This window comes from Crotalus tigris, unplaced genomic scaffold (assembly GCF_016545835.1).
Source record: "Crotalus tigris isolate CLP2741 ecotype Arizona unplaced genomic scaffold, ASM1654583v1 scf7180000017775.1145084777:2100578, whole genome shotgun sequence".
Lineage (NCBI taxonomy): Eukaryota > Metazoa > Chordata > Lepidosauria > Squamata > Viperidae > Crotalus > Crotalus tigris.
The window spans coordinates 856,044-878,033 of record NW_024096626.1 but is presented as its reverse complement, the minus strand read 5'-3'; the positions used below and the strand labels follow the sequence as shown (position 1 = coordinate 878,033).

Here is a 21,990-nt window from a genome sequence, read left to right as displayed (position 1 = left end):
AGCCGAGGGGCGGCTGCGAGAGGGCCAGAAAGGTGCCGCGAGAAGGCGGGGGACGCATCCTGAGGCAAGAAGCGGCCGCGCCGAGGGGCAGAGGCGTTGTGCCGGGCCGAAAAGGCGAGGCAACCCGGGCGGCGAGCGCGGCGGTCTGGCGCTGGTGTCTGGCTGCGCCTGCCGCTGGGGCTTTGACAGCTTGGCTAAGCTGAGGGAGAGGAGCTTTATGGTAATTGCGGCTCTCCACTGGCCTTCTGGGTAGCGAGCCGAGCCGAGAGTCTGGAAGGGGGCGGGGGACTTTCCTTTTCAACCTCTCTTGGTCAAAAGGAGAGCGGAGTCTCCTCAGGACGCCCTCAGGCGAAGAAGCAGGCAGGGCGTGTGGAAAGGGGGGCTCGCTGAGACCAGCTCAGTCAGCCAAGAGAGAAAGAACGAAAAGCCAGGAAACGGAGCGGAGGGGGGGGGGCGGAGAGAAGTGGAGGAGGAATCAATTAAGAAGAGAAAGCCAAGAGCCTTGGAACAAGAAAAAAGCGAGGCACTCGGGAGTGAGGGGAGAGAGATTTGCTGCGAGAAGCACGGCGGAGGCTTTGCTGCTGCCTCTGCTTCTGCTGGCGGCGGCTCCCCGAGTGCTAAGCCGGGGGGGGGGAGGAGAGAGAGAGAAGGGGGCGGGGAGAGGAGGAGGAGGCGGCGGCGGTGGTGCGAGGGGGGGGGGGAAGAGTGCAGCAGACGTAGCCCGCTCTCCCAGCGGCAAGGTGAGGAAGAACGGCTTTCCCGGTGGATTAAATCCCCAGAGCCAGCCCAGCCACACACACGCACACGCACACGCACACGCACACTCACAGCCGCCGCCAGGACACGGGCTCTGCGAAGGGAGGAGGGAAAGGAGCCTGTAGGCGCCGCCAAGATCAGTCCCGAGAAGCCACAGCAGCAACATGGCGTTACTAAAGCGGAGCCGGAGAGCGACCGGAGGGAGCCCGGCGGGCTGTTGAACTCAGCCGAGGGAAACGCCGACATTACGGCCTCTCTCTCTCCGCCCACCCGGCCCCCACCTGCCTCTGGCTAGTTGAGCCGGGGCCAGTTTGTCAGTCTCTGGGGCAACTGCGGCCTCTCGCCTCCGAGGTCGGCAAACTTTTCTCGCTCACCTAGAAAACGGACGCGGCTCCCTCGGAAAGGGTCAGGCGACGGCAGCGCTGGACTCCGTGTCCCCGGCAGCGTCTCTGGAGCGGAGACTAAGGTCAGTGATCTTCCCGTCGAATGCTCCTCGCGTTTCGCGGAAGCGCCGCGGCGGGCCAGCCAGCCGAGGGACCCCAAGCCCGACTCGTCCGAAGAATCGGTCTCCTCGCTCCGACTTCTCGGACCGAAGCTAGGCGTCCTTTTCCTTCCACACCAGGTGTGGCTGGGATGCGTACGAAGGTGCGCAGGAGAAGTGGGGGAAAAAAAAAAAAAGACAGCGCGCGCCTTGCTTGGAGCCTTGCCTTTCTAAGGCTGGGCTTGTTGCCAGAATTTATTTCAACTTGAAAGGACCCGGGATCCCAGGAGGAAGGCGGAATAGAGAAGACAGAAAGGTTAGCAAGGCCAGCGGTCACCGCCTAGATGTCCCCTGGCTGGGAATTGCGGGTGGGGTGCTCCGGGGACGGCTGGGTCGTGCGGGCTGGCTAGAAGTTTGGAAGCAGTTGGGCTGTGAAGCAGTGCGCAGGGGGGGGGGGAGGCGAACGATTGAGAGACGAGAAAAGAGAAGCTGCCGCTCGCGGTCTGTCTGCTCCAACAGGAAAGGGGAGGGGGCAGGGAGAGCTTACAGCGTCTCGTTCTCTTTTATCTTTCCGATTTGGAAAGGCCTGTAAAAGCCCCACCTCTGGCAGCCGCCACTTTTCGGCTCCCAGGGGGAAAGGGGAGAGTGGGTGGAGGGGAAAAAAAAGCTCAGAGCTCGATCGAGGAAGCTCAGGGCCCCGGGAAGTATTGTTGGAAAGCCTCTTGGCTCGTCCTTATGGATCGCTGAGCGGCGGACTAAAAAAAGATGAGTGCCGGGAATCGAAGAGCGACGTGCGGTCGAGGAAAAGGACTTCGGGATCTCAGTGTGGTGGGTGTGCTTGTTTTCCTAGGGACTCTTCGAGAAAGCCTGTGGGGGCAGTGACTGGTGTGTTGTTTTTTTCCATCGGTGATTTTTCAGGCCACTGGAGACTCGGTTTGGCGGGGCCGGCAGGGGATATTCCAGTGATAGTATTCCGGTTCAAAGAATGTGTGTGTGGAGAACGTGGGGTCCAATATAACAGTTGGGAATCTCGCGGGTCCGTCGCATCTTCCTTTATAGCTGCGGGTAGCTTAAAAAGTTGTCTGGCAGTCGCCGGGGCAGAGAAAGGGGCACCAAGACTCTTTGCAACCCCCTCCCCCCCTCCCCCGTCAACTCCAGGGATGCCAGAGCACCGTGTCTGAGGCACGTAGCTCCTTTGCGTCTCGCCCAGCTGCTTCAGGGGCGATCTTTCGCTTGCGACGCTTCGCTCACCTCCCGTGCTGGCGTGCTGGCTGCATCTCAAGCTCACGAGAGCCGGGGGTACGTCGTCGGTTCCGGAAAAAGGGCTGGGTCGAGAGGCATGCCCCACCGCCGCAGTAGGATTGTGGCAAAAAAAAAAAAAAAAAAAAGCGTTTTATTTCAATGGCGATCGCCCAGGAGCCCGTTTCCGCATTATTCTTCTAACGATCCTCCCTTTGGGGTTTCCGTCTGTTCCGAGGAAGCCAGTGGCTTCTGTCTTTCGTTTCTCTGAGAAGGGCGCTGACGGAAGGACGACCTGTGCCGAGGGTCCAGATCTGTCCAGGGTTTTGTGAACTTTTGCCCGCTCGAGGCTCCTTGCGAAGGAGGCCCAGGGCAAAGGGCTCCCTGAACGGGGCCCCTCGAAGTCTATCTGCCGACCAAGATAAGAAGCGGGATTTCACCCCTCCCCCCCTTACGTGAGAGGAGGCCAAACGCCCTTACAGGCTCTCTCTGGGGCATTGGAGACAGAGCCTACAGGTCAAAACCAGCTGTCCCAGGGCATTAGCATTCACCCTTGGCAAATGGGTCCCCCTTTTTCCCTCATGCGCCTATTTTCATGCTGCTAAGCCCCGTTTCTAGCCACTATTTGTCATTTGTTCGCTCGCTCTCTATGGCAACTTTGTTTTGAAAATACTGTAGTCGCACCAACAGGCTTGTCCCGGGATGCGATGCCCTCAAGATAGGGACAACGATTTTCAAACCATTTCCCTTACAGCAAAACAGTGGAATTGCTCCAGGCTAAATAAAGAGAACCGGGAGAATTGTGTTTATTCTCAGGTCTCCCTCTCAACCCCTTTTTTTACACGTCTTGTATGCGCTTTTCCGTGGATGGCGGCCGGTTTGTTTTCGTGCGAATAAGAGAATAAAACCCTTATTTGATTTTAAGAGGGCTGTAAAGAAGGGGTTTAATCTTTTTCCTCCTCCGCCCTCTCTCGAGCTGGGTTTAAACTCAGAGAGTTCTCAGAACTGGTAGTTGTGCGTTTCTCCAAAGTATCCTTGACAAAGAGTAGTGCAAGACGCTGTAGGTTCCCCACCCATGGCAGTATTCGCCATCTAGTTCACACCATAGAAATTACCTTGTTTCGAAGTAAGGGTGGGGAGCCTAAGAAACTGGGTCTGTGGGCCAAGCCCCTTCGAGGCTTTGATTAAACTTGGGGATGCCTGGGAGGCCTAGATTCTAGCCTATTCTTTCTCCCCTCCCCTCCCCTCCTTGGCTTTATTATATCTGAATGAGCCCAGCCTTCTCCCCGTTGGTTTACAGAACGGGAACAGAAAGGAGTGGTGCGTCTCTGGCGAGTGTTTAAAAAAGCAGGCAAGATCCCATTTGTCCGGCAGGAAGGTGGACATTTTCTAAGCATTCTGAACGTTCTTTAGGGCTGCTAGGGCAGACATTTCTTTATCCTCCTCGCTTTCTCGAAGGTGAGATACCGTAGAACAATCGAGAGGGGGGAGGGAAAGAGAGGCTCTCCCCCCCCCGGTATTGTTTCGGCCGCCTATGATAGATCGGTCTAGACAGCCGTTCAGGCTCCCTCCGAGCGAAAGAACCGGAGCCTGAAAAGGGAGCGTGGGGGAGACGCAGAGGAAAAGGTCAGCACGTTAGTCGGTGCTTGAGAATGGGTGTTGTTAACCCTTCGCGGGTCAGGGCCGTAACTCAATGTTTGTGCGTTGAAGGAATAGGCCCGGTTAGTCAGCGGCTACGATCGTGTGCCTTCTTTAGGGCAGATCGTAGTTGAACCCTGAGGTTGCTCGCCCTTGTTGCCATCTGAATGTCTCCCGAATATCAGTTCCCCGCCTCCTTTTCCAGGCGAGTGCCGGAGCCTTCCGTTCCCAAAAGTTTCCTCTTGTTTGGGAACTCCGCTGAGCGCGCTTAACCCCCACGTCCTGGTAACGCAGAGCCAGACAAATAGCCACGAGCACTAGGCAAGGCAGGCGTGGAGGAGGGAGAATCAAGCTGGAGAACGGCGGGTCGCTTTCCCCTAGGTTGGAGTGTGTGTGCGTGTGTGCGTGTGTGTGCGTGCGCGCGCGTGTGCCTGACATAAAAGGACAAAGCTCAGGCAGAGAGGAGCTCTCCGGGCAAAGATCTCCCGGCAAACAACCCTCGGAGCAGAATCCAGTTTCCTTCTTCAACGGCGGTGGTGGGTGGGGTTTGGAAAGTAGGGAAGCGCGTCGGTCGGGGCTGACTTTGTTCCACACGGCTGGGCTGGGCTGGCTGGCTTCTTTATATTTGTTTCATACAAACGGACCAAACCAGGCACAAACTCACCCTCCCGCTGCCCTGAAGCGCTTTAGACTTGCCCGCAGACTCAGAGGGTAAATAGTGGCTCTGACTTGGCGAGCACGTCTCGATTTATGTTTCATTTTCTGAGACCGGGGAAGGGGGAACGAGGAGACTGCGGTACCCCAAGCCACTCTCGGAGGAATACAAACGCCCATCCTTTCCGAGGAACCGTCCCCCACCCCGCCCTGCCTCGGGTCGCAGACCCTTTCTCAGCCCCGGGGAAAGCTGATTTGCTTTGGATTTGCCCTGCAGCGCGGATCAGCTTTTCTCTCTCTCTCTGTCTCTCTCTTTGTCTGGAGCTCAGACTCCCGGCGCTCCAGCCCTCTGGAAAGGTTCCCGATGAGGAGTGCACACAGAGCCAAGCAGGCAGCTCGGCAGTTCTTTTTTGCACGTCACATCTAAATACATCGGTAATTAGATGGAAGCACCGCCGGAAATGATAGATTGGCTGCATAGCTAATAGGGACGAGGACAAATAAAGCTTACAGCGCCTCTTCCCCCTCCCTTCCCCTTCCCCCCCCCGAATAAGTGGGGCCCTGGAAATCAAGCCCAAGATCTGGAGCGAGAACTGAAATTACACGTCCTCCGTTTTAGGGCTGTAATCAACCAAACAGATGAGAGTCTCGGTTGCTCTCCGGCTGCAAGCAGTTCTTGAACGTGTTTGCTGCAGGGTGGTGGGAGGAGGGAGCGCGGGAGTCTTTTCAAAACCCTCCGGGTGTCTGCTCGCTAAATATATACACCTAGGAGAAAGAGGCGGGAGTGGCGGGTGCAGGAGAAAGAATCCGATCCGTTAATGGAACCTTAGACCTGCGTCTTCATTCCCCGAACACGCACTGGAGCCCAAGTTAAGCGCCCTTCTGGAAATTAATGGGTGTCGATGCAGAGACGCTAAGGAAGACTCTTCCAGAGGCTCAGGAATAAACCTATGTTAAATACTAGCATTTGGGGTGCAGCTATCCAAGGCTACGGGTGCCTCAATCCTAAACGGCAGCGACCGCCATGAGTAGCCCCGACCGCAGGAATTGGGAGCGTCTGGAAGTGGTGTTGTGTTGGCTCCCTGCTGCTTTGGGCTACTCGTTTAGCCCCTTTCCTTCCATCCCCTTTTTTTCCATCGTGGTTCTTTGCATTTGTATAGCGCTTGACATGCTTTTTTCTCTAGACAAACGTGTCAGCCTAAGCAGACTCTTACTAACAAGGAATGTTCATTGACTTTATTGTTTAAAATAGCTCTTCCCTGCCCCCCCCCCACTCCTTTCTGTTCCTGATGTAAAACCCACTGTTGACATTACTGCAGGCTTCCTAGGCCCTGTTCCCGCTTCCTATTCCAAAGCAGAAGGGTTGAAAAGAAACAATTACCTGAGCATTATGATGCAGGAGTGCTTTTTAAAAGATATTTTAATTGCCCCTTTACTATTTTTTTTTTATAAATAACTCAAAGTGGCAAATAATACTTCCTATTTTCTTCACAACATCATCCTTCAGGCTGACAGAGTGGGCCAAAGTCACTTACATGGCTTTCATGTCTATGGAAGAGTTAGAATTCACCATCTTTGAAGGGATTATCTGTTTCAGAAAATGTGGACAAAAACCACTTTAACGTTATTATTTGAGAGATAGTACCTACCTGTTTTTGTGTGAGCTATTAAAATTAAACAGAATAACAAGCTCTTCTACAAATATATGCGAAACAAGACAGTTAATCCTCCTCTTTCAGAGTTTGTGTTTGAATTATTCTCATAGAGAATTAATTTCTCAGTCCACACAGGTAGTTTGGAAAAGGGTGTTCTATCAGTAACCTGCTTCAGGAAAGTTGTCTGCAAGGAGGACAAATTATGTTCCACCTGAGCTTAGAGGAAGGGTGGAGTATGAAGGTGGCAAATAAATTTGTCTTGTAAGATTGCTTATCAGCCCTAAAATGCACACCTCAATGCTGAAGTAGAAGGGTGTGTGTGTGTGTGTGTGTGTGTGTGAAGAACACAGGAACTTTTTTTTTCACAAAAGGGTGCATTATGTCATCTAACCAAACATTAGGGTGTTCATTGGTTATTTCTGTTTTGGACAGGGTTTCTAAGCTTTTAAGTTGTACTCAAGCTTGTTATCAACTGGTATAAAAGGAAGGAGGGAATGGTCACACAAAGACCATAAGGAGTTCCTAGTTTATACTGCAACAGGAGCAAGATTTATAGGACATTAACACACACTCATTTCAGCTCTTTTTTTTTTTTTTGCTCTGGGCTTTGTAATTTGAGCCTATAGACTGAGCTCATACTGCTTTTAAGCCATGCTTAACCTTGGTTTATTGAATAAATTATAACTGGATGGGTTGGTTGCAATGCCGAGTCACAAACCATGGTTTACAAATCCAGTGACTGATTTGCTATAACACACCAAGCTACTACTTTATAGCTTAACATACTGTGTGAATATGGTCATAATATCACTGAGTTTAATGATGCTTGCTTCCAGATGACTTGTGGGTTGTTCCTGGGGATTCACTTATGCAAGCTGCTTTTAATATTTGGTTGGGTGTTGTATCTTAAAATTATGGGATGCCAATCAATTGTGTTTATTTGTGGAAGCATGATTAGACATGGCATGATTTAATCCAATATGTTGAAGATTCTCAGTCATCCAGGTAGACTTCTCTGGAAGTTGAGTCATGGCAACTGGACTTCTTATTAGTTCAAAATATTTAGCTGGTTACCTAAGGAGCTTCTTCCATCTAATCAAGTACCCCAGTTTAGTCCAATGTATAAATCCAGTTTGTGTGTGCCCTGTAGGGTTATGCGCTCAAAAATGGACCCTCATTGCTCTTTGTAAGAGTTGATTTCAAGAACATTTTTAAAAAATTCTGTGAGGATTGTGTTAAGTAGTTTGCCCAAGACCACCTACACTGTTTCTAAGGAATATGGGATTTTATCACCTAGTTGGTCATTAATTTCTTCATTTTTGGATGCTAGGCTGTGGAGATTTTATGCAATCCTGCAGGAGCTGCTACTCTAATTTGACTGCTAATTTGATTTATAGCTGTGTATCTCCTGTCTAAGCCACTTTATGTTCTGTGTTTCCTTCCCAGACAGGCTACACAATAGCAATGCACACACTCACCTTCAGTGTTTGGTGTGCATGGGGAAAGGAAAAAAGAACAGGCATTTTTCTTCCCACCCCACCCTCTTCAGCAATCTAACCACTTAAATAGATCAAGCAGATTCCTTCCGGAAAGCCTGACTAACATCCTTTTGCTGTATCAATGGATGGGTGGGGGGACTGAATGCAAGGACCCTCTCTGTCTTGGAGTATGGAGCAGAGGCCTCATTTGCAGATGGGGGGGGGGGATTTCCTACATCCTCAAGCAGTGCTGACAATTTAATCCTCCTGTCCTTCCACCAAACAAGGCCCAATAAGTGAAAATTTCTTCCTTAGAATCTACCTCTCTTTTCCTTAGTCTTGAATCTTTTAGCAAGCTGCTGAAGGGATCTTTCTCGGCAGAAGTTAATGAATGTTTCACAAGGGTTCCTCTGGCGTGTGCAGTGCCTGACTTAATGGATGAGGTGACTTACCAGCAGAAAGCAAAGAGGCCACCAGCTTGTAGAGGGCATTCCCTCCCCCCACTCTGAAAATTACATTCTCTCGAAAAAGTTTCCTCCCCCCCCGCGGATATTAGCTTGGTACCTAGAGCATTTTTTCCCCTTTCCTTCCTTTAAAAAAAATTATAAAATTCTAATCCCAGCGAAGCTTATATAGGAGATTTTTGCCTTAAACGTATAAAGTATTGAATGCCACAGTACAAAGATAATATCTTATTTCTTGTTTTTTATGCTTACAGTATACCGAAATAAATACAAAACAATATTTTGTCCTTTATATCCAATGTGACCGCAATGTGCTAGGAAGGTTGCATAGAAGATGATCCTTCAACAGAATGAAGTATAATTTTCTGACATGCAAGACAGTTTTGAACGTAATCTTACTGTGCACCACAAGCTCCTGGTATTATTTTGTAGAAGATGGACAATGATCAATTTACATTGACCTGGGGCTTGGTAAGCTTTTAGATGGTAATTGCCATATTGATTTGCATGCCAAAAAGAGGGAAATCTGCTAAAATTAAACACTGCAAGCTAAATTAAACTAGATTTAATGTTGAGGTACAAATGCTAAAGGACTTGTTAACTCAGTCTGCTGGTCTTGCGTTTTCAGAACTATAAAACTTGGAGGAGGAGGATGAGGAGGTGGGTGGGTGGCTTCCATTGCCTTGAACATTATCTTGTATAGCTCTAGAAAGACTAGAAGTCTATGGTGAGTCCACAATCACTGTCCAGTATGTGTGACTGTGTATTAATTGAAAGGAAATGCTAAAATGTCCTGGCTTCCAGAAGACAAATGCTGGGTTTTAACTTAATAAGAGAATTTAAAAAAGAAAAACAAGAAATTCTGGCAGCATCAGCAGCCCTGGAAACTGGTAGAGAGACTTGAGTGAAGTTAGTAGACTATTTGGGGAGGGTTATGGTTTTGCACATTTCCTCAGAAGAAAATCTTCTGCACATTTTGAATTTACCTTATTTAATAGTGCCCAGAAAATTCAGAAAAAGAAACCCATTTTCTCCTTACCTGTTTCTTGCACCTGTTTAAAAGTCATGCAAAGTAATCTACTGCAAGAGAGTCCACTCTTTGTATTAGAAAACTCTGTTTGCAAATGTTTCTATTGAAGCATATTATGAAAACTAGCTATGCCACAATGACATTTCCTCCCAAAGGACTGTGCATAGGATTGTGCCCTTTGTGTCTAATTGCCCAGCAAAGCTATCATCCTATGCAGAACTGTTTGAAACAAATATGAGCGAATAAAAGATGGCTGGCTTTTGAGTAAATGTTTTCTAGGATTGTACTGAATCTCTTCTCCATCAAAGATTAAGAAGGGGCTAGCATTTTACATGGAGAACTAGCTCATATAACACATTTATTGGAAATAAAGTTAGAAGCGTTTATTTAAGTCTAAGGATTAATATATTGATTTAGTACCAACACCTTGATTTTTGTAGTTGTAAACCGTATCATTTGAAAATATTTTGTTATTTTGAGGTTATACAGCTAAATTTAGATAAGTGTGCATAAGACTGGTATAGATCTGTCTGTCTGCCTGCCTGCCTGCCTGCCTGCCTGCCTACCTATCCAACCCACCCATCCACCCATCCATCCATCCCTGGTGCAGTTACACCTGTAGTTATGGGTTTACTTGCACCAATAAGAAACAACCAGATTGCAACATTTCAGCAAAGCAATACGTATCTACATTTATTTCAAAAGAAATAGATGTTTAACTAGGGCACACAAACCATCCCCTCCCCCCCCATGCTGAAAAGGTTGGGGAGGCACTGCATTAAACTACATCGTGTCATTAAATATACTGTATATAAGTAGTTCTTGATTTATAACCGTTCATCAGTGATGATTATGATGGTGCTGAGCAAAACAACTTATGACTCCTGTCCAAAATGTCCATAGTTACAAAACAAAATCTGGACATTTGGCAATCTGCCCACCCTTATGACTGACCGCAGGGACACAGCAATGCCCCCTACCTATCTCCCCCCCCAATCCTGTTCTGCTGGGTCCCTCAAGGCCTTGGACCTGCTTCCCATCCTGCTGGGTTCCATACCCTCCTCCCTATCACCCATCATGGCTTGGTCACTTATCTTTTCCTTAGATTTCTGCCACCTGGCCTTCCTACATGGAGACTGCATGGGAAGGAGAACTGGCCGACCTGTTCCTCAGCCTCCCTATACAGTATGGAGGCTATGTGATGCCATCCTGGAAATTGGCCAGGATGTCTTTCAAAATGGTCAGAATGAATAATGGTTGCTCCCAAACTGGGGCCCACTTCTGGGACAGAGCCATTTCACCTCTGTGTAGAAGGCCATGTGGCAGACTGGCTGCTTTCCAAAGGAGATCTATGAAAAAGGCAGGGGTGGTAAGCAGGTCCAAGGCCTGAAAAGACCCAGTGTGATGGGAAGTGGAGGCTCAGGCCAATCTGCAGCACTTCCTGAGCTCACATGTGGCTTGCCCAAGAGCTCCCAAGGCCTCCCTCACTCAGAGGCACTTCCATGTTCTTCTTAACCACCAGCAGTGTCTCTTAACAACCTCAATGGGGAAAGCAAAGATTGTGATCATTAAGCAAAGCAATCAGATGGGTGCCTCCCTTATTTAGAAACATAATGGACATTTACACCTGTAAGCTGAGCACATCCTGTAATGAGATAGAGAGTCTAGAGCAGGGGTAGGTAACCTCCGCTCTTTTAGGACTCATGGACTTCAACTCCCAGAATTCTGGGAGTTGAAGTCCATGAGTCCTAAAAGAGCCGAAGTTAGAGAGAAAGATGCTTTTCTGGAAATAAGCTGTACCTGCAACCTAATGTTTGCTTCCTTAGCAAATTCTAGGAGACTGTTAGGAAGAATAGCTTCATTCTAAGAAGTGTGTGTTTTTAAGAACATGATCAGTTATAGTAATCCGAACAGTAACACTGAAGTTATTGAAAGTATATGACCTAGATTTATGGAAATATAGGTAGTCCTTAACTTATGACCACAATTGAGCCCCAAATTTATGTTGCTAAATGAGACAATAGTTAAGTGAATCACTGTAGTTGTTAAGTTAGTAACATGGCTGTTATGGGAATCTGGATTCCCCATTCACTTTGCTTGTCGGAAAGTCACAAAATGTGATCACATGATCTCAGGACACTGCAGCCATCATAAATACGAGTCAGCTGCCAAGCGTCTGAATTTTGATTACGTGACCATGGGGATGCTGCAAGTGTGAAAAATGGCTATGTCACTTTTTTCAGTGCCTTCAAACTGTCACTAAACAAACTAAGTTGAAGACTACCTGTAGTTTTTCCCCCTTCACATTGCAAGAACAAAAAATCTGGAGACAATTAGAATTTGAACATTCTAGGCAAGATATGATATACACTACTTGTATCAAGACTGTAGCTTAATCTCTGATGTGCAGACAGACTCGGGATTTAAATTTCATACAATGTTCTTTTTTCTGGAAATCAACAGGTTGTTGCCCTGAAAAAAAAAGTCTAGAAAGAGATTTCTAGGGCTTCCAGCGTTTCAAGCATCTGGTGTTTAGTAGAATCTTTTAAAAAGCAATTTAAATAAGTTGCTTCCACACATTAACTACATGTCTTATGAAATATGGCAAAAAAACTTTACACATTTCAGAGTAATGGTTTTCACACAATTAAAATCCTATGCAATTGAGACTTCTGTAAATACAACAGTGGAGGATTCTCATTGAGAATGATTTGTACATATCAATCGTGGGAAAGTGGATCAACTGGTAATACCAGGAGTGAAGCTCCATGGAATGGCATTGTTCCACATGTACACGTTGTGTTAGTCACTTTAGATAGTACCCATATACTGACATGATGTGATCAGACTTATATATCATTTTCCAAATAAAGCGAAATCACAAATTGTATACATGAAATCAAAGTGATTTTGCACACTGTCTGACTTGGCTTTATCACTGAATTGTCTGTTATGATCCTAATATCTCTTTCCTGGTTAACTGTCAGAAGACTGACTTCATTATATGCAATTATGATTTCTATTCCAAGTGTTTTGCATTTATTTGTAAAGTTTTTTTGATTTATATTGAATTCTATTGCCATTTTGTTGCCTATTCACACACATTGGACAGTTTCCTCAGGTGGTCTTCATTGATTATTAGAATTTAACTATAACCTGGCAGATAAGATAGATAGATAGTCATTTATCCTGGGCTTCATATGAAAGTATGAATATTTTAAAAAGCCCCATCTCATACTAATTTAATCCGAGAATAATGTTTACAGCCTCGCTAAGATTTCACCAACTATGAATAAAGAGTCATTGGTGTGTACATCTGTCAAATAAACAGGTAACCCTTATACCTGATTATTTCTATCCACTTAGTGTTCAAAGAAATGCTTGACAAGATAGGACTTCTCACTGCAGAAATCATGCCAACTTGTCAACAGCAGCACATTTTCTTCAGCAAGCCTTGTCTGACTGTCCTACGTTGGCATAAGCTTTTTACCAGAAATTTGGAAGAGATTTCTAATTTAATATCATTTTAAGGGATCAGGGTCAATTGAAAGAGTGTATCTTTGTAATTATCATAACAATGTCCTTTATGAAGCTAATAACAAAGTTATATTCTTTGGATTGCAGGAGCCCTTACAATTGTATTAGACTAGAAATCTCTTTCCAACTTCTGGTAAGAAATACACCTAGATCCTCATAAGAGCTTGTGAACTTGCTAAAGCAGCTTAAGCATTCATTTTAATGTAAACTTTTTTGGTAATATTTCATCCTTAAAGATGGTCCATTTTAATGTAAGTGTAAACATGAAATTGTATAGCTATAAAATGACACAAGTAATAGCATGAAAAACTTATAAAAATAAAACCAAAATAATGCTTAGTTTGATAACATCTCAGAAATTTACCTCCCCCTCTTTCATCCAAAATCAGAGATAGATATTTGTTAAGTATCTTCCATGGTGAACTTATTTAGGCTAGGTTCATATAATATGCTAAGCCAGTGATGGCGAACCTTTTAGAGACCGAGTGCCCAAAAACTGCCCCCCATGTCCCTGCTCCGCTGTGCCCTCTGGGCCACCCACCACCTTCTCGGCCCACCACAGATCACCCAGGCAGGCCAGCAGTGCCATGGCAGCCATATCCTCAGCATCATCTGCGCGCAATGTGGCTCAAGGGAGAGTCTTGTCCCCGCTTCCCAGCTACCATGTCCTTGGCTGCAGTGGTGACTCTCCTCCAGGGGGGGGGGCTGCTGGTGAGGAGGGGGCCGTGGGAGGAGGCAGGGCTGGGGCAATGGTGCGTGTGCCCACAGAGAGGGCTCTGGGTGCTGCCTTTGGCACATGTGCCATAGGTTCGCCACCACTGTGTTAAGCTATAATGGAGTTCAACTTTGGCTTATCATTTTTTATGAGCCCATTTGGTTTTGCAAATGATAAGCCAATACATTGGTATGTGCATTCTTGATTAATTATATCAGAAGTAAGCAAACCATGATTGAGCACAATGTGTAGATTAGATCTATACTCCATAAGATCTATCATAATTTTTTCTTTTGCATATAAAGTTTTAAGTCAGTGAACTGAAGACAACTCAGGAAGACTTCCCAGTGAAAATACATTGAATTGCACCTTTTTTCTTATGCTGGATTACTTTTACGTTTTTAGACATTTGCTTCTCAGTAACTGTTTTGCTTGCTTAAATGCATTTTGATTTGGAGTTGAATTGTTAGTTTTGTATTTCTGATTAGGGCAAATGATTTTTTAAGAATACATTTTCGTCTTTCTATAGTTTCCTCAGAATTTAATAAACTGACATTTCCTTAGATGTTTGGAATTCTTTCGAATCTTTGGCAGGAATTGTGACTGTATTTGCACAATAACACTGGATCACAAACTACATTACACTGCACTGTAATGTGCTGTGTGTATCAGCTTGGCTGACATACTTAGCTCAGTGTTGTATTAAGCCAGAAAATCAGCTTAAATTTAGTTAACCACAAGTGCTTCGTGCAAATGTAAAGATGAGTTGGTAACCTTGTAGATCAAAATAAGTACAATTTACTCTAATTTGTTTTTTGTAGTTTGCATCAGAAGCCTGTCTATAACTGTCTGTGTCCATACTTGGAAATATGCTCCAATAAATTCAGGACTTACTTTCAAACTGAACTATCTAATGTTTAGAAAGCTGAAAGGTAAGATAGTCAAAAGAAATGTAATGAAATGTGTTTGGTAGAGAAGGACAAGAGAGAGACAGAGTGCTTCAAAAATATACAAGTTTGAAGTGAAATATTTTTAAAATAAGAATTTGAAATATTAATTTAAAAATAATTGGCTAATTTGAAAGTCACAATTGGGTGATTAAGCTCTGAAATTCAGAATCTATAGTTGCAATGAAAAACCAAATGCAGAAGTTTAAAGGTGCTTAAGTAACTCTTGCAAAGTTTTGTATTTCAAGTCCCAGTTTCCTTAGTGCTTTCAGTGGGCCTAGGGCTGAAATTCTGTTGAACCAAGGATTGTTAAGTTTGGAAACACATTAAAACAGCGAAACAAAAGACTGAAAGGAGTTTACAAGGTCTGGCTAGGCGTCCCTTCAAGTTCAGAAATCCTCAGAGCAGGAAGTGACTGTCTCCATTCCCCCTTTCAGTCGCGGTTCCTGTTCCTGTGATCTCGATCTTGTTTTCCTCTGGTTGCTTCTTGGCCCAGTGCATCCTATAGCTGTGGATTCCTCTTGGCCTTAGCCAAGAACCTGCACCCCTTCCTGCCAGCTCCTTCCTAATCATTTCTGGAGACACAGTGGACCAGCTCTTAAGGGAACAAAACATTGCTTTGGAGCAAGTGGATATTTGGTCAATTTTGCTGGCTTTGTTTCGAGCACTATATAGAGTTGAATCATGTTTGGGTTTATGCCATTTGTACTGTGGGGCAAAAGCAGCTGACAAATTCATTCAGTTAATCTAATGATGGAGGATTGATCTGAGTGGAGCAAATTGTAAATATTTGCCATAGATCCTATGCCTTTCTGATTCCAGATGCTATAAAATGTTGAGTGTCTCCAAACCTAGGAATATCTGATTGTAACATTGAAAAGTACAGAGCTCAAAAAGACTTCTTATCAAGAAAACATAGCTGGGGACTGCCTTAAGAGACAGCTTCTTTGCAAATGAACAAAATTATGAAGGAGCTTTGTCTGTTTTGAAATATTGCTTTATTCTAGTCATTCTGAGAAGCAAGAACTTTGAGAAACTGTGTGCCTAGTGCAGCTGCTTCAAGGTTGTTGTTTTTTTAAAAAAATATTTTAGAAAAAAGAACATACCCCAATCAGATTTGGTTCATCTTTTCTAATCAGGCTAATGTTATACCTTTTATATACAGATTTTTGATAACAAAATAGGAAGGAGACTCATGGAGGCAGGCATAAGCATGTGAACTCGGGTTTCCTACTAAGTTCCTGAAGGAAAAGTCAGCATTTGATTGAAGCTACACTTGGTTCTTGGTTCCCAGGGGGACAACAGTTCAGAAATACAAGAGTGCCATGTAGCGTGTGTCTCTCTCTCTCTCTCTCTCCCCCCCCCTCTTCCTTCCTTTCCTCCCCTCCCCTCCCTTTCCCTCCCTCTCTCCCTCCCTCTCTCTCTCTCTCCCTTCTTCCTTCCTTCCCTCCTTCCCTTCCCTCCCTTTCTCTTCCTCTAAATCCTTTGTGCTGAAAGAGGTTTGCAAGGCATGAATTGCTATTCTCTCCTAAAAGAATGTATTTTTAGCCTTTGCTGATTTAGCTAGCAAGAGTTGGGCTTTTTCGTACTTTTTTACGTACACAGAACCTCCACAGTAGAGGTATTTGCCAGCTTGGTTGAGACAATGGTTATGACTGACCACAGGGGGCTCAACTGCTTGAATACTTGGACTCCCTTACTGGGGAATTTGGCTAGAAAGTTGAGATAAATGCAGCCTGTTAGTCAGAAAGCCTACAGCTGGGAATTAGGAAGCATTTTATCTTTCTTGTTAGTTGGATCAGAGATGCTTGCCTCAAGTCATCCAATGCTACTATTTCAAATGGCTAGCCATGTGATTTTTTATGTATTTACCTGGAAGTAAGTTCTCTTGAACATATCATTTTGGCCTCTTGGGAAGTGAGGCATTGCTGACAAAAAAAAAAAAAAAAAAAAAATATCTAGCACGATTTTTGCTTACTTTGAAGATGGTCCCCTAAGTTTATAGAGTTATTGGTAAATGTGACATTGTGGGCACATCAATAGCCTGGTCTTTGCGTAGTTACTCAAAAATAAATCTAGTGAAACTTCTAGATATAGTAATATTCTATTCCTTCTGCTATACCAGTTACGTGGAAATAACTAGAGTAGCCTTATTCAACCTGATGTACTCTAGATATGTAGGGCATTCATTCTCATAACCAGCAGAAGGGATTATGGTATCAGAGTACAGTTGAGTTTGAAGGGGCACCAGATTGAGGAGTATTGATGAACAGGACCAAACTATTTATTCCTAAAGTACTCTTTGATTGTAATCCTATTTAACTTGGCAATCGTTTTACATACATGTAACTCAGTACAGCTGTATTCATGTATAAAACTTATTGTCAATTTATTTTTTGCTTCCATGTGTGGCTTCCTTTTTAATCATATTGCTGAGAGGCTTTTTAAAGAACACATGAATATAAACAAAATACCAGTATAATAGAAGGGCTACTTACAGTCTAGTATATTTTTCTGCAGCTGGAGCTGAAAATGCAAAAGCACAAAAATTAACTGTTTTCTTGTAAAATAATTAAATTTGCATACTGAAGTCACACAATGTGAATGGGTTTAGAGCCAGAGATTAAGTTTTGTAGCTATTGGTGCCTCCTAAGGGACACTCTTTGAGACTTGGCTTCATAGTTCTACCACCTGGTCTCCCTTCTAGTCCAGATGTATTACAATCAATTTAAAGGCAGATTTTTTAAAGAATGGCTCAATGAAAAGGCCTAATTTTTCAAGGAAAAAGTCAGCACTGAATGTGCAAATGCTGCATAGAGCAGTTCTGCATACAAAAGGCAGGCTTAGCTGAACTGATACTTCTGTCCAAAGGGCATAGTATCTGTCCAGTGCTCCCTTTTGTGCCTCCCTTAAGTGGTAAATGAATTTTATTTTTCCATGTCCCAGAAGGAGCAGGAGTGGGAATGAATTTTACAGTTGAAGTACACCCAGCTTAGGACATCCTTGTGAGATGGAACACTCTGAGTTTGATCGAGGCCATCACAGCCATCCTCCATGGATGTAAGACATCTTATTATGCCTTCTGTTGCTAAAGTCCCTGACTAATCATAGAGCTAAAAGGGACCTCAGGGATCTTCTAGTCCAACCCACTGTCCAAGGAAGGAGTCCTTATACCATCCCAGACAAATCAATCTTTTCTTCACAATCTCCAACAATGGAGCACCCACAACTCTGGGAAACAATCTGTTCCATTCGTTAATGTTAATTGCTCTGTCAGGAAATTTTTCCTTGGTTTCAGATAGACTCTCTCTTTAAGGAGTTTCCATCTCATGCTTGTTGTCCTACACTCAGGTGCTTTGGAGAATAAGTAAACCCTTACTTATTGCCCTTGAAATACTGGAAGAGAGCTATTGTGTCATCTCTAATTCTTCTCTTCATTAGCCTAGAATGCACCTAGTTACCTTGACAATTCATCATTGTATAGTTTAGTCTACAGGTCTCTTATCATCTTTGTTGCTGTTCTCTGCGCTCTTTTCAAGGACTTTTTTTGTATTGTGGTGACCAGAACTGGACACAGTATTTCAAGCCTGGCCTCAGTAGTGCAGTATAGAGCAGTACTATCACTTCTCTGAGTTTGATACTATCCCTCTTTGATGCAATCAAGGACTATATTAGTATTTTTTGGCACTGCAGCATGCTTAGCTAGTTCATACTTAAATGGTGGTCCAGTATGAAACTTAGATTTCTCTTACGGTTACTATTGTTGAACCAGGTATATCAGTTGGTATATCGATCTATAGCTAGTAATCATGGGCCGGGGATCTGGGGATACCGTAGCTTAGTGGAGAAAAGGCTCCAGTGAACTCTCTCAAGTAAACACTGCAAGAGATTTCACACTTAAGAATGTAGAGGAACTATACTAGCCAAACTTGGCAACAAGATAGCATCTAAATTGTTGGGACCACAGCCTCCAGAATTCCCAGCACAAGCATGGCCACTGAGGTTCATTAACTCACCACCCCTTTCCTTGTTTAGCAAGGTGGAGCCACCTTATTTCAGGCAGACTCTTTCCCTTGCTCCATATTCAGGCTATGTTCGCTCTTCCCTGCTAGGCCATAAGCCGTAGTTTACGAAACAAAAACAGAATTCCTGCAACTCGCTAACTCCAACCCGCCACCTTCAAGTGTAGCGTGCTGTGACATCAACAGTTCCCTCCGTCTGAAGAGAACGGAAAGTTCTTTCGAAAAGGAATTTGGCCATGGACGGCGGCTCCTTTTCTCAGCTCTGGCGAACCGGCTTTATGTGGAGTCCGGCAAACGACTGAGCTGGAAGATCGCCGAATTGGCGCCTGATCTCCACAGTGGGAGGCCTTGGCGAAGGAGATTTCCTCATCCCTCCTCCAGGCGCAGAGGGGACGCGGGCCCGTCAGCGGTAAAAGCCCTTATCGTCCTGGCAGCTTCCTTGAAGCCCTTCGGGAGTCTCAGCTCCGTCTTATCGCCTCCTAGGCAAACGGAGGAGGCCTTGAGGACCGGTAGCAGCGGCCAAGCGGGAAGGAGCTGCGGAGCGCAGCTCTCATTCCTTGTTTCGTTTTCTCCTCCGCCCAGCGCGCCGCTCGCAACCCTCACTAGCGGTGAAACGTCTCCTCCGGAACAAGAGGCCTGGGGCTTCTTGGGGCCCCGAGGTCGGAGCACGACCTTGTCAGCGTGTCTGGCTGAGAGCGAACCCAGGAGAGGCGAGGCTAACACAGCTGGGCGTGAGGGGGGCGCACTGGATGGCGGACCTGCCCGGGCTTTTCCGGGAGGAAAGGTCCTAGTGCTGGCGGGGCGAGTGGGCAGACGGCCTCCCTCTGCTTGGAAGGAAAGCTTTTAATTTTTTTTTTTTTTTAAAAAAACGCCCCTAGATTGACAGGAAAGGTTCGTGGAATGATGGATCAGCTGACACAAACAGCTCCCTGGCTTCCCGGGCGAGAAGCGAAGAGAGGGGGCTCCTTGTTTTGAGTAAACCAGCTGCAAGAGAGATGCTAAAGCGACCGAGGCAGACACAATGCTGCTGTTGTTGGCTTGATCTCGAACTGGGGATTGTTAGTCTGGATTTAACTATGTGGTATGGGGAGGCGGGCGAAAGAAGGGGGGCGCGAAGGCTGTTTACAGCTAGTGCAAATAATGTGACAGCTGTTGGGAGCGCGAGCAGCCAGCGCCTCTTCGGCTTTTACACAAAGCTCTCACTATGGCGAGAGGGAGGAGGGAGAGAGGAAGCTAAATGGGGGGTGGTGGCAGGGACGACAGCTTCGTTCCGGTTCTTGCAGAGAGCACACCCGACAAAGGCGGCGTCCTCTTCCTGCTCCTTTAGGGCAGGCTCAACAGATTTGAAAGGTTCCTAGGAAGTCTTGATGGGATGAGTTGTTTTCTTTTTATGGAGGGGGGGGAGAGAATACCATCTCTCCTCCCTTCTTTGAGAAACTTGCAGAATAAGGTTGAGTATTAAAATGCACAGGAATTCTGTGAACCTTATTCCCCAGTTACTTGTATTTTAGGACAGAAGATTTAAATTATTGCGAAATGTCTTCTTACATTGTATAAAAGAGGATAGGCATATTATTTTAAAATTTTTCTGGGAATTATCCGATGCCTGCATATTATTTAATATTACAAAAATCTACACATTAACACATTTTAGTTTAACTGAAGATTGATTCACACATACACACACATCCTAGCTTATCTCACCCCTGGGGAATCTTAATTTAATGTGTAAACTGATTCCACTGAGAAGTTTTGAGTCCTATATTCGCCTATATTCTTGGAGTTCTCTTCAATGTAATGCTAGAATTGTTTGATACTACAATTGAACATAAGACATTAAAGAGTTATTGGGCAACTAGTGGGATTTTGCTGCTTGGAAGGTTATTATCATCACCCACAGTAACCCCAGTTGAAAGTTGTTCTTGCTCATTGGGGAAGTAAGAATGTGAGCTAGCTGCAGACCAGAATCAAAACATCTTAACTAGCCCTTTGAGTTTATTCTTTATCCTAGTGACTTTTCAATAATATTATATAAAAGCTAATTCATACATGAGATTACACAATTCTTTTCATATAATATGTAAGACAACAAAACAACAATCTGAAAACTTGAGAAAATAAGTGCCTCCAGCCCTTAGTGGCTATCTTAAAAATGCCAGGGAAATATTAACCATCTTAAAATACACCATGGCTGAGGAGGCAAATGTCTCTTAATGGCTTGCTCCCATATGCAAAGTCTATGGTGAAGGTTATGGATTAGTGATCTTTTCCAAAAATTGCTGAACTTCAGTGCCCTAGCCAATAGGAAGCATGGAGGTTGCAGTCCAGTCATCCAGAGATCCAAAAGCTGTCAACCCCTTTTATGCAAAATAGTTTGCATCCTGTTTTCACATCTCCACTGAATACATTCAATCAGAAAAAGTAAACATCTGCCTACCCCAGAGGAAGGCAACCTTGGCTCTTTTATTTCAACTCCCAGAATTCCTGAGCCAGCCTGGCCTACCCCTTCATTCAAGAGGTAGATGGACATTTTTTTATGCATGTGCAAATTGGCTAGAGAAGATAAAGTTTTCCCTCCTGTTTTAGCCCTACAAATAGGAATCAGTGCTGGAAATCCAGGATCCTCAGTTTCTTTATTTAGCAGCAGATGCCAGGGCAACTAGCTCTCTTAATATAATTCACGTATCAGGGAATTAATTTCCATATCAAATTAAATATCCCATATAAATAGCAGCAAAGAACATAAAAAAGGATTTCTTATCTGACTCTAATTCTTACTTAATATACCCATTTAAGTAAAGTATGAAAACCAGCTAAAAGTAAATTTCTATATTATTTCAGGATTAAGGGTTTTCCAAGCCAAGAGCCTGTTATAAGCCAGCTCCAACTTGCAAACACATCCTTAAGTTAAATATGAATGGCCTTTACTTGAAATTAGAACACCAAGAGCTTTCACAAAGCAAAACTCAACCAAGAGGCTTGAGTCTAAGACAATGATTCTATGAACATCGTAGCATCACTTTTGATCACAGTGCAATGAAACTTTGATTCTGTCTGAATCAAAATTGCATAACTTTCATGGAAGAAAATTACTGTATTAAGCCTTACAAAAATGAAGGAGAGAAAAGGAGAAGGAATTAATGCATAATATGTTTGTGTGTTTTGATATGTACAAGGTAAGACTTCCAAACAGAAATACATGAGTGTATAATGTGGTTAGAACATCTTTGCAGTATTTTTCAAATTAATTAGCCTGCATTGTTTTTAAATATTAAATTATGAAGTTCTAAAATAAAATTCTGAAGCAACATGTTGCTATTCTCACTTTTTATGTTAGACAATACAACAACCAATTTCACAATAGCATTCATTAT

The 21,990-nt window shown here is 44.6% G+C and overlaps 1 protein-coding gene across 6 annotated transcripts in view; it reads left to right on the top strand.

The window, feature by feature from the left end:
- Nucleotides 1-711: 711 nt before the first annotated feature.
- The window catches only part of BCOR (BCL6 corepressor), a 73,688-nt gene continuing 52,409 nt past the window's right edge, over nucleotides 712-21,990 (top strand). For 3 of the 6 annotated variants that reach the window (XM_039342166.1, XM_039342167.1, XM_039342163.1), the window contains exon 1: nucleotides 713-1,222. The gene's annotated coding sequence lies outside the window, so the exon portion shown is untranslated. Of the gene's footprint in view, nucleotides 1,223-1,621; nucleotides 2,066-21,990 lie in introns of those variants that run through there. The other 3 variants (XM_039342169.1, XM_039342168.1, XM_039342165.1) reach the window with 2 other exon arrangements.